Source organism: Stegostoma tigrinum, chromosome 1, assembly GCF_030684315.1.
Source record: "Stegostoma tigrinum isolate sSteTig4 chromosome 1, sSteTig4.hap1, whole genome shotgun sequence".
NCBI classification, from domain to species: domain Eukaryota; kingdom Metazoa; phylum Chordata; class Chondrichthyes; order Orectolobiformes; family Stegostomatidae; genus Stegostoma; species Stegostoma tigrinum.
In genome coordinates this window covers 65,190,103-65,199,768 of record NC_081354.1, presented here as the reverse complement: position 1 = coordinate 65,199,768, position 9,666 = coordinate 65,190,103, and the positions used below count along the sequence as shown (strand labels likewise).

Genomic DNA, 9,666 nt, shown 5'->3' with positions numbered 1-9,666 from the left:
AAATAGGCCCCAGTTGTTTACTGGTGAGATTCTTCACTAGCTGATGAAGCATTAAGGAGAAATCAGAGTTTCTCCTCAATAGTGAAAATTGCCCTTTATTTTCATTCTCTCGAATTTCTTGCCATTTGCCATGTTCTTCTGCTGTTAGGGAAATTCTGTCCTTGGATTGAAAATCAATTAGATTTTCTGCGTTGAGTGGAATTTGTAGCTATTGCATAAACATCAAATCTTCAGGCCATTTTTATACTGAGTTGCCATTTTAAATGAATTTACTCAAACAGTAATATGTGAATTTTGGACTTAACCATGTGTTTGCTCCTCACCCAAAGTTGTTGTCCAACTTCCATGCAAATAATGGTGAATGCGTTCAGCCTCACCATTGTTTTGACATTAACTTTTTGCCCATCCTGTTTTATGTTATGTTTTGTCACATGATAAAGCAAGTTAATTAAATAAAAATAACTTTGATTATTTGAAACATTATCATCCTGTCTAAATGTCACAAAAGTCTAAATGTTGCAAAGTATTACTTTTGGACATTGAGCAAATATGGCAGTAACCTGATTTTTTCACTTAAATCCATATCAAATTGCATTAAAATTACTTCCAAGCACAAAACCCCTTTTATTTCCACCAGCAATTTTCCATATTCTCACAGGAATTTTTCCTCAATACTCACACGCCTGCTGGCAGTTTGTTATAGTGATCCTGTTTCTCAGTGACAAATTGCAATGCACCTGTTTCTCCCAACATCTTTCTAGAACTCCTCTTTCATTCACCATGACATCTCTATTATTCACAGGGAGGGTTTTGTGGTAATCTTTTCCTCTGAACAAATCCTATCAAGAATCATTGTGGTTCAGCAATCACAATTTGACCTCTTAGGAGCAGAGATTTATTGTGAATCACTGAAATGTGTTTGTTTCTTTTCCTGAGGCAGCATGATCCTTGGCAGTGTTTACACTTACTAGATTAATTCATTGCTCATTTGCATTGCATGTTTATCACACTGAATCTAACACACTACTCTTGCTCCGACCAATAATTCACTTCTGTAGCTTTGTTTTTCACAATCCTTTAATTTCACAAACAGCCCCTTTCTACTTGTTATTGATTTACGAAAACATTGTAGTTCTAAAAGCATGACTTGCCATCTTCTTACCACATACTTGACCTAATGTTAACAACAAATATTTACAAACTTTGTGTCAATGATCTTAATTGGAAAGAATTTTCTGGCATCTAATAAAGTTCCTTAAGATATGTAATGGGCCACGTAAAAAGATATTGAGACAGATTATAAAAGGCTAAGACAAAGAATTAGGTTTTAAGAAGTGGCATACAGGATAAAAAACATGCTTCAAATGCAGACAGGTATGTCGAGGGAATTCCAAAGTTTAGGACTGGGAAACCAGAAACATGGTCCCTGAGGATGGAGTGATTAAAATTATGAATGCTCAAGAGGACAGAATTAGAGGCATGTGGAAAAGTTAAAGGGTGCATCTTGTAATGTGTTTAATGGCTACTCAATCTAAAATGAAAGAAATTTACAACAGAGTTCACATGGCTGTGGCAAATCACATGTGTTCAGTATCCTTACAAATGCAAATCTCCAAACATTTCTCTCACATTAAAAAAATGTATGCACCATCATTTGCAGTTACATGCTAGCAAAATTATCCAACAGACATGGCTAAGAAAGAATTGTTTGTGAGCATAAAACTGTGTCTTTTTCCTAGTCTCTGTTTTTGCTTGTCTCTACATTTGCATTTCTTCCATAATGTCCAAATTGTTCAGATCCTTTAATAACAAGGTCACAGGTTGGTTTCAGCAGCTTGCATGCTTTTTACTCACTCTTGCGGTGATGTTCTCTTTCTGGATAACAAGGTGTGGAGCTGGACGAACACAACAGGCCAAGCAACATCTTAGGAGCAGGAAAGCTGACATTTCGGGCCTAGTTCATTCATCAGACCCCTCATCCAGCTCTACATCATGTTATCTCAGATTCTCCAACATCTGCAGTTCCTATTATCCTTTCACTTTCTGGATATTGTCATTCCAATGGCAAATGCTTGATCAGAGCAAGATTCTTTCATGTTCAATTCTTTCAGAGCATGTTGGGCTGTTATTGCTAGTTGTTTAATGCATATGAGAGTTGTTTCTTCTGCTTTCCAATATCTCTGTATATCCTTAGCTGTGAGCTTGCGTAGATGTTCATATTCTTATGAAAAATTAGGCAAGAACTTTATTAAGTAGATCACAATCCAACAAATAATGTGGAGATGCTGGTGTTGGACTGGGGTGGACAAAGTCAGAAGTAACATGACACCGGGTTATAGTCCAACAGGTTTATTGGGAATCACACAGGCTTTCGTGCACCTGACAAAGGGGCTGCGCTCCGAAAGCTTGCGTGATTCCAACAAATGATCACACTGTTGATCGCTGTGTGACATAGCCCATGACTTGTCAGAATACAAGTGAATCTCTTTTGCTGTCCGTACATAATCCAAGTACATTACTTCAAGCATTTTCATTTGCATCTTTTGCTTGTTCAGCTTCAGGTTGCTTTTTTAGCAGTTGCACTAGGTTTGATCTAGTCTGTGATGCTTCTTCCATCATGTCTCCACATCTATAGACTAGACGATCATCCACGACAGCCTCAGTTCAGAAAAAATGACTATCTCTCATCACCTGCATTGATACTCTTTTGGAGCAGTGAAAAACCTACTCAGCATGTGGAGCCATCTCTATCTCCCAAATGGCATCCAGTTGTTAAGAAACTGCTGCTTTCATTCAGCTCCACTTACCTGTGCCTATCCTTTAAATTATGTGTCATAAAGACCCTCTGCCTTTACAAGCTGTGGCAAAATCTTTTAAATGGTTGGCATCAGATAGTGAAATATCTTCAAAACTTTTACTGGAATCTGTGCATTCTCTCAATTTTCCAAGCCTTTACATTGCTTCCATCTACCTAATTCTGTGGAAGGGGGTACCCTGTGGAATGTTTTATCACTTGGTCCTACAAAACTTGAATATTACCGAAACAAATGGGTTAGTGATGACTTTAGTCTTGCACTTGTTCGGCTAATTTGCGAGAAATATCAAAGAAAAGAGACAACAACTTATTTTGTGTGAGAGCGTTGATTGATTAGCAAGTGGTCTCTGACAACTTTTAAACAAAGCTGAGTGACTGACTGATTAAAGCATTTTTCTAAGAAGTAGCTCAGAGAATGGCTATTGTTTATTTTGTCACATATGAAACATGTTATGTTTATCTATGTCCTTTCTGTCTGCAGGAAACAAGGCATTTATGTAGCTTCTGATACACATGACAGTGGCATACTACAGGCTTGGCTAACAATCCCAAATTGGTTGTCAGCACAATTCTTCATGCACTCAGGATTATGTAGTAAATGTTGTCCATTGTTGGAAACCCATGTGTTGTGGATTTTGCAAACCATAGGCTAGTTTGGTAAGGTCAGCATCTTGCTTCTTGCAAACAGACCAAGTCTGTCTGTTGACACAGTCTGCCAGTCTATGGGGCATCCCCCTACATATCTGACAACACACCAACACTGAAATACTCCATAGCAGCTGTCTGAAAAGTTTCCACCCGTGGCATATTTCTGATGCATTAATGATACATTTGCTATATCTACATGTAAGAATTTCCTCAGATGTCTTAATAGAATCCATCTTGCTCTCAAATTCACCTTTGAAATGCAGCAGTCAAATGAAGCTTCCTTGAGAAATCAGCCACTGTCTAATGCAAACCAACCTTCATTTGTCAATACATGAAACGTATTCCACATGGCATAACATGGACAAATTGGCAACTCAGTAATGAGGGCCAAACTGTTTGATGCTGAAATAAGGTGCATTAAAGCCATCTCTAATGGCTGCAATGGTCAGATCATTTCTCATTGATGTCACACAAAATCATAAACAGATCTAAGACTTCTGGTCCTGAGAAATGCCCAGTCTACCATAAATTACTGTTGAATGGCAAAGTATCTTAGAATTTTAAGCAACAGATGAAGCTGTTTCACCCTGCCTGACCTCAATGGTACTACATTATAAATCCAATTATTGTTCATTAATTTTGTTGTGGGTCTCCTTTATATTCAGAGATGCACAAATGAATGAATTTCCCCAAACTATTTGGCCAACCTAGCACCAAAATTAAAACCTACTTCACACCTGAGAGAAAAAATTCTATATATGAAGTAACATTGACATCAGCATATCTTCATTTGTTCTGACCATTCGTTAGTAGTGGCTGATTAATGAAAGGGATTAGTTGCGATGACAAACAGCAGGTTTGCCATAAGAGAAAATACTCTTTATAGTGGGTTCATTGATTCTTTCAACATAATCGAAAGTAATTGGCTGCTTGAACTCACAGAAAAATCTTTAACAGCAAATTCTTAAATCCTGTGGCCTATGTTTTGCAAAGATAGGAGTATCTCACCTTCCTTCCTAATCCTTCAGCTCAAAATGTTTTCATCCTCCAAATTTCAAGAGGTAGAATGTAAAATTGAATTAAGAAGAAGAGTACAAAGAAACTGAAAGGAAAATTAAGAAAAAAATTAGAAAATAATCTTTAACATACACTTTCAGATCATACAGTGGCAGTTCTTTCGCAATTTAGCTCTTGAACTGGTATTTCAGTAAGGGAGAATATATGATAACTCACTTTGGTTAATAATGTCAGTATGATCAATAAGTCTTGCTGCAGCATTGAGTATATTATTCATAACTGAGCTCCATAAATTGGCTTTATTGAAGGAAAGTGGTGGAAAATTTAATGTCCCCTGTTCAACAAAGAGTTAAAGTCAGTAAGGCCTTTTGACCTTTAACCTTTTAAAAATAACAGTTTTTAATGTAGGAACTTGCTCTCCACTAATACTTACTCAATGTTACGCTTCATGCACCGTTCTGAATGCCATGTCTCTTTTAGTCACAGAATATGATTACTGTTTCAGGTTTGACAAGAGTTTTCTCATGGCTTCAGGCCTCTGCTACCAATAATGTGGAAATGAACAAAAATGGGTAATTCATCTTCAGTTAAAGCCTAGGAAGCGTAAGCTTTTCATTTCAGCAGTTGACCACTTAATTCTGCAAGAAATAAAACAAGAAGAACTGGAGGAGTTATTTTGTTTTACTCCTTAAAGGTGTCATTCTGTGGTGTTTTTAGAAAATCTGTGATAACAGAAACAAAATATCAGCGTACTACGGTGTGTAACGTTGTAGATTTTGACTAAATACTTTACAAAGCAAAATTGCATTAAGGCCAAAGACAATAAATCAATTACAAGTAAACTTTTACAACCTAAATATTGTGAAACAGAAATTAATTAGTATGTTGCACCATACATAGAACATAGAACAAAGAACATAGAACATTACAGCACAGTACAGGCCCTTCGGCCCTCAATATTGTGCCAACCTGTCATACCGATCTCAAGCCCATCTAACCTACACTATTCCATGTATGTCCAGATGCTTATCCAATGACGACTTAAATGTACCTAAAGTTGGCGAATCTACTACCGTTGCAGGCAAAGCGTTCCATTCCCTTACTACTCTCTGAGTAAAGAAACTACCTCTGACATCTGTCCTATATCTTTCACCCCTCAATTTAAAGCTGTGCCCCCTCGTGCTCGCCGTCACCATCCCAGGAAAAAGGCTCTCCCTATCCACCCTATCTAACCCTCTGATTATTTTATATGTTTCAATTAAGTCACCTCTCAACCTTCTTCTCTCGAATGAAAACAGCCTCAAGTCCCTCAGCCTTTCCTCGTAAGACCTTCCCTCCATACCAGGCAACATCCTAGTAAATCTCCTCTGCACCCTTTCCCCCTCCCCCTTAAGAATCCAAAAACACGATCAGAGACATCACGCACCCTGGCACCTGGGAGGCAACACACCAACCATGAGTGTCTCTCGTCCCCACAGAACCTCCTATCTGTCCCCCTAACTATGGAGTCCCCAATGACTAATGCTCTGCTCCTCTTCCCCCTTCCCTTCTGAGCAGCAGGGACAGGCTCTGTGCCAGAGACCCGTGCCCCACTGCTTTCCCCTGTTAAGTCATTGCCCCCTAACAGTATCCAAAACGGTATACTTATTGTTGAGGGGAATGGCCACAGGGGATGTCTGCACTGCCTGCCGGTTCCCTTTCCGTCCCTTGACCGTAACCCATCTGCCTTTTTCCTGTACTTGAGGAGTGACTACCTCCCTGTAACTCGTCTCAATAACCCCCTCTGCCTCCTGAATGATCCGAAGTTCATCCAGCTCCAGCTCCACTCATTAACCCTCAGTAACTGCCACAACAAAGAAGAATTCAACAGTCTCACATGAAATGAGCCCCTGGTCTAGTTTTGTTGTAAATTTGAGTCAGAGTATGAATACACAAACAGTGCCTCGTGTGGCCCATGTTTTGCAAAGATAGGAGTATCTCGCCTTCTGTCCTAATCCTTCAGCTCAAAATGTTTTCATCCTCCAAATTGCAAGAGGTAGAATGTAAAATTGGATAAGAAGAACAGTATAAAGAAACTGAAAGGAAAATTAAGAAAAAATTAGAAAATAATCTTTAACGTGAAAATATCCACAACTATTTCCTTTCAGTCAGAACAAGGCTTTGTAGACTCAACTGTAAATTTCTGGTCTGCAGAAATTGTGGCATTGCATGAACTGTTCTAATGAAAAGAATGAGGAAAGACTTTTATTTATGTGGAGGCCTTCACAACCACAGAATGTCCCAAAGCACTTTGCAGCCAATGAAGTACGTGCTGTGCATAGCTTGGTCTCCATATTTTAAGGACAAATGTGAATGTATTTCAGTGCAGCAGAGGTTCATTCAACTGATACGTGGCCTGTGAAGATTATCTTCTGAGGAAGACTGAACACTCAGGGTCTGTATTCATTGGAATTTGGGAGAATGACAGGTGAACTTTTTGAGGCATATAAGATAGTGAGAGGAGATGACAGTTGCTGAGAGGATGTCTTTCCTTGTAGGAGAGATTAGAGCCAGGGATGAGCATTTAAAAATCAGAATCTCCCACGTAAGATTGAGATAAGAAGCATCTTTTTTTTCTCTTGAAGCATCATGAATCATTGGAACTGTTGGCCATAGAGCAATGAGGCAGGGTCAGCAAATATTTCTCAGGGAGAGGTAGATGGGTTCATGACTAACAAGCAGATCATGAGGATTAAAGGTATGCAGGCTGTAGTGTTGTAGTCATAATCAGATCATCCTCAACATCGCAGAACAGTGGAGCAAGCTAGGGGTCCAATTGGTTTCGACTTCATCGGTTTGTATGTATGTTTGTAAAACTGCAATGCATTTAATTCACAATCAACGTGCAAGAGAACCAATTACAACAAAATCCCAGCAAAGCTGTTTCACAAAACCAACAATGGAGCTACATAAATCAACATCAAATTGTGCAGATGTGAAACTCAGAATATCTTTTCCACACCATATGTTTCGAGATGCATTGCATATTTATAAAAGCAATCATCTTAAACTCATTACTATTTAGATTTAGATTTAAGTTTTATTATCAGGTGTGCTCAAGCATAGGGTACAAAAGTACAATGAAAAGTGTATGATGTCACCACGCACAGTGCCACAAAGTACCTAGGTACAAGATCTCACATACAGAAATAGAGAAAAAAAAGGAAATAAGTTAAAAAGTTCAGCACGTTGGTCTTCTTAGCAAAACAGTAAAAAAATAAAGAAATAAAGTTAAAATTTCAAAAACTATAGTCCGTTCTTGAGCCTTAGGCCTGCAGATGCTCCAAGCTTGGCTTCCCAGAGAGGGCTTGCTCTCCCTCATGTTGGACATTCTTTCACCCACACTGGGATAAGACCCACCCAGGCATGCCAGGCTTCAGCTCCGACCGCCGCATCGCCACTACTGCCTTGTCGCTGAATGCCATCCAGGCTCATACTAAGCTCCAGCTGCTGCCACATTCAGTCACCACTGATGCTTCCATGGCTCTAGTTTTACAAACACTTGATGTCCGCACTGGGCCTACTCTCCTCTGCGCTGGGCTCACTGGAGGTCCATGAGGTCTACTGCTAATACCACGTGAGCTCAAGAGGTAAGCAAGGAAAACAGAAGATAGAAAAGCAAACAAAAAAACATAAAAAATTGGCATCAACGTCTGGGCTATTACCAGTTCCAATAAATAATGAAATAAGTAAATTATGTTCATAGTTCCATTATGCCACAAATTGCTGGGATACTGTGCACTCTGCCAATATCCTCTCTCACTTCAGTGCGGGTGTGTTCAGTGTCTATCAGCACTGATGTCAATGGCAATCACAAACTGAAGTCAATAGTGATCACTGATTGAAATCTATCACAGTCTGAAGTCAACAGCGACCACTGACTGAATTCAATGATGATCATAGACTGAAATCCATGGTAATCATGGACTGAAGTCAAAGGTGATCACAGACTGAAGTCTAAAGTGTTCATGGACTGAAGTCAATGCTGATAACAGTCTGAAGTTAATGGTGATCACAGAATGAAGTCATCAACAACCACAGACTGAAGTAAATGGAAATCACAGGCTGAACTCAATGACAATTGCAGGCTTAAGTCAATGGCAATCACTGATTTACTGGATTTCTGGCTGTTTTCACACCACTGTCACTCATATTTAAAAATACCGATTGAAGTGGCCTGGCAACAGCTTGAATAAAGAGCCATTTCTTTAGACTGAATTACTTGTTGAAATATGAATGCTGCCCAGGATGTTAAATGGGTTGGTTATTTTACAACATCCAACTAATAAGAGAAAGTTAATCTTATTTATTTTTCTAAAACTGCTTAATTCATTCCTGGAATTCTTGTACATCAGCATATAAGAGCTCTTTCACTCATTTGTTCAAAGTCTTGTGTTTGTTTCATCCACACGAAACATATTCAAATGCATATTTTTGTTCCTTTGAGAAAATCTAGATATTTGAATTGATAATGGACTTATTAATTTAAAATATATAAATGGTCACTTAATTTGACATTTTAAAATCAAACTACATTCAATTTTCATTTTCACCTAATGTTGCTACTTATCCAAACAAAGGTCAAAAATTGGCAGCATGTGTTGGGAAATCCAGAAGAAAAGATGGAAATTCAAAGCAATAAAATCCAAATCCACTTTTTATTGTTTTTCTTGCAACAATCAAGTATTTCTAAAGCACAATATAATTGTGCTTTAGAACAATAACAACAACATTTATAACTGATAAAACCAAAAACGAGTATGCTGGTCAAAGATATTCATGCATGAAATGTTGATTACTGAAATGTACAACAGAAAATTGTATTTTGTATGAAATCCAATGCCACTTCTTCATCCTGAAGCAAGGCTTAACTAATTTGACAAGAATGTAATGTGAAGAAGATAAATTTTCGGGAAATTCAAATTCTTACAACAAAAGCAGTCCAGATACAGGAGTGTGAGCACAGAAAGGCAGCATTCTTTTCAGTAGAAGACAGTGTTCAGCGTTTAGGTGTATTTTTGTTTCCCATGTTGACCACAACTATTCATTTATCAGAGGTGGCGGCTGTAAGAAAATGAAGGCCCACGTATCAAATCTACAGAAACAAAATAAACAAATGAACTGGCGAATCCACAAGAGATTTTTAC

At 38.3% G+C, this 9,666-nt stretch overlaps 1 long non-coding RNA gene across 1 annotated transcript in view; it reads right to left on the bottom strand.

Annotated features, from left to right (window-relative positions):
- Positions 1 to 9,235: 9,235 nt before the first annotated feature.
- The window catches only part of LOC125452273 (uncharacterized), a 35,004-nt gene continuing 34,573 nt past the window's right edge, over positions 9,236 to 9,666 (bottom strand). The window contains exon 4 of the long non-coding RNA XR_007247516.2: positions 9,236 to 9,614. This is a non-coding gene — a long non-coding RNA (uncharacterized LOC125452273). The remainder of the gene's footprint in view (positions 9,615 to 9,666) is intronic.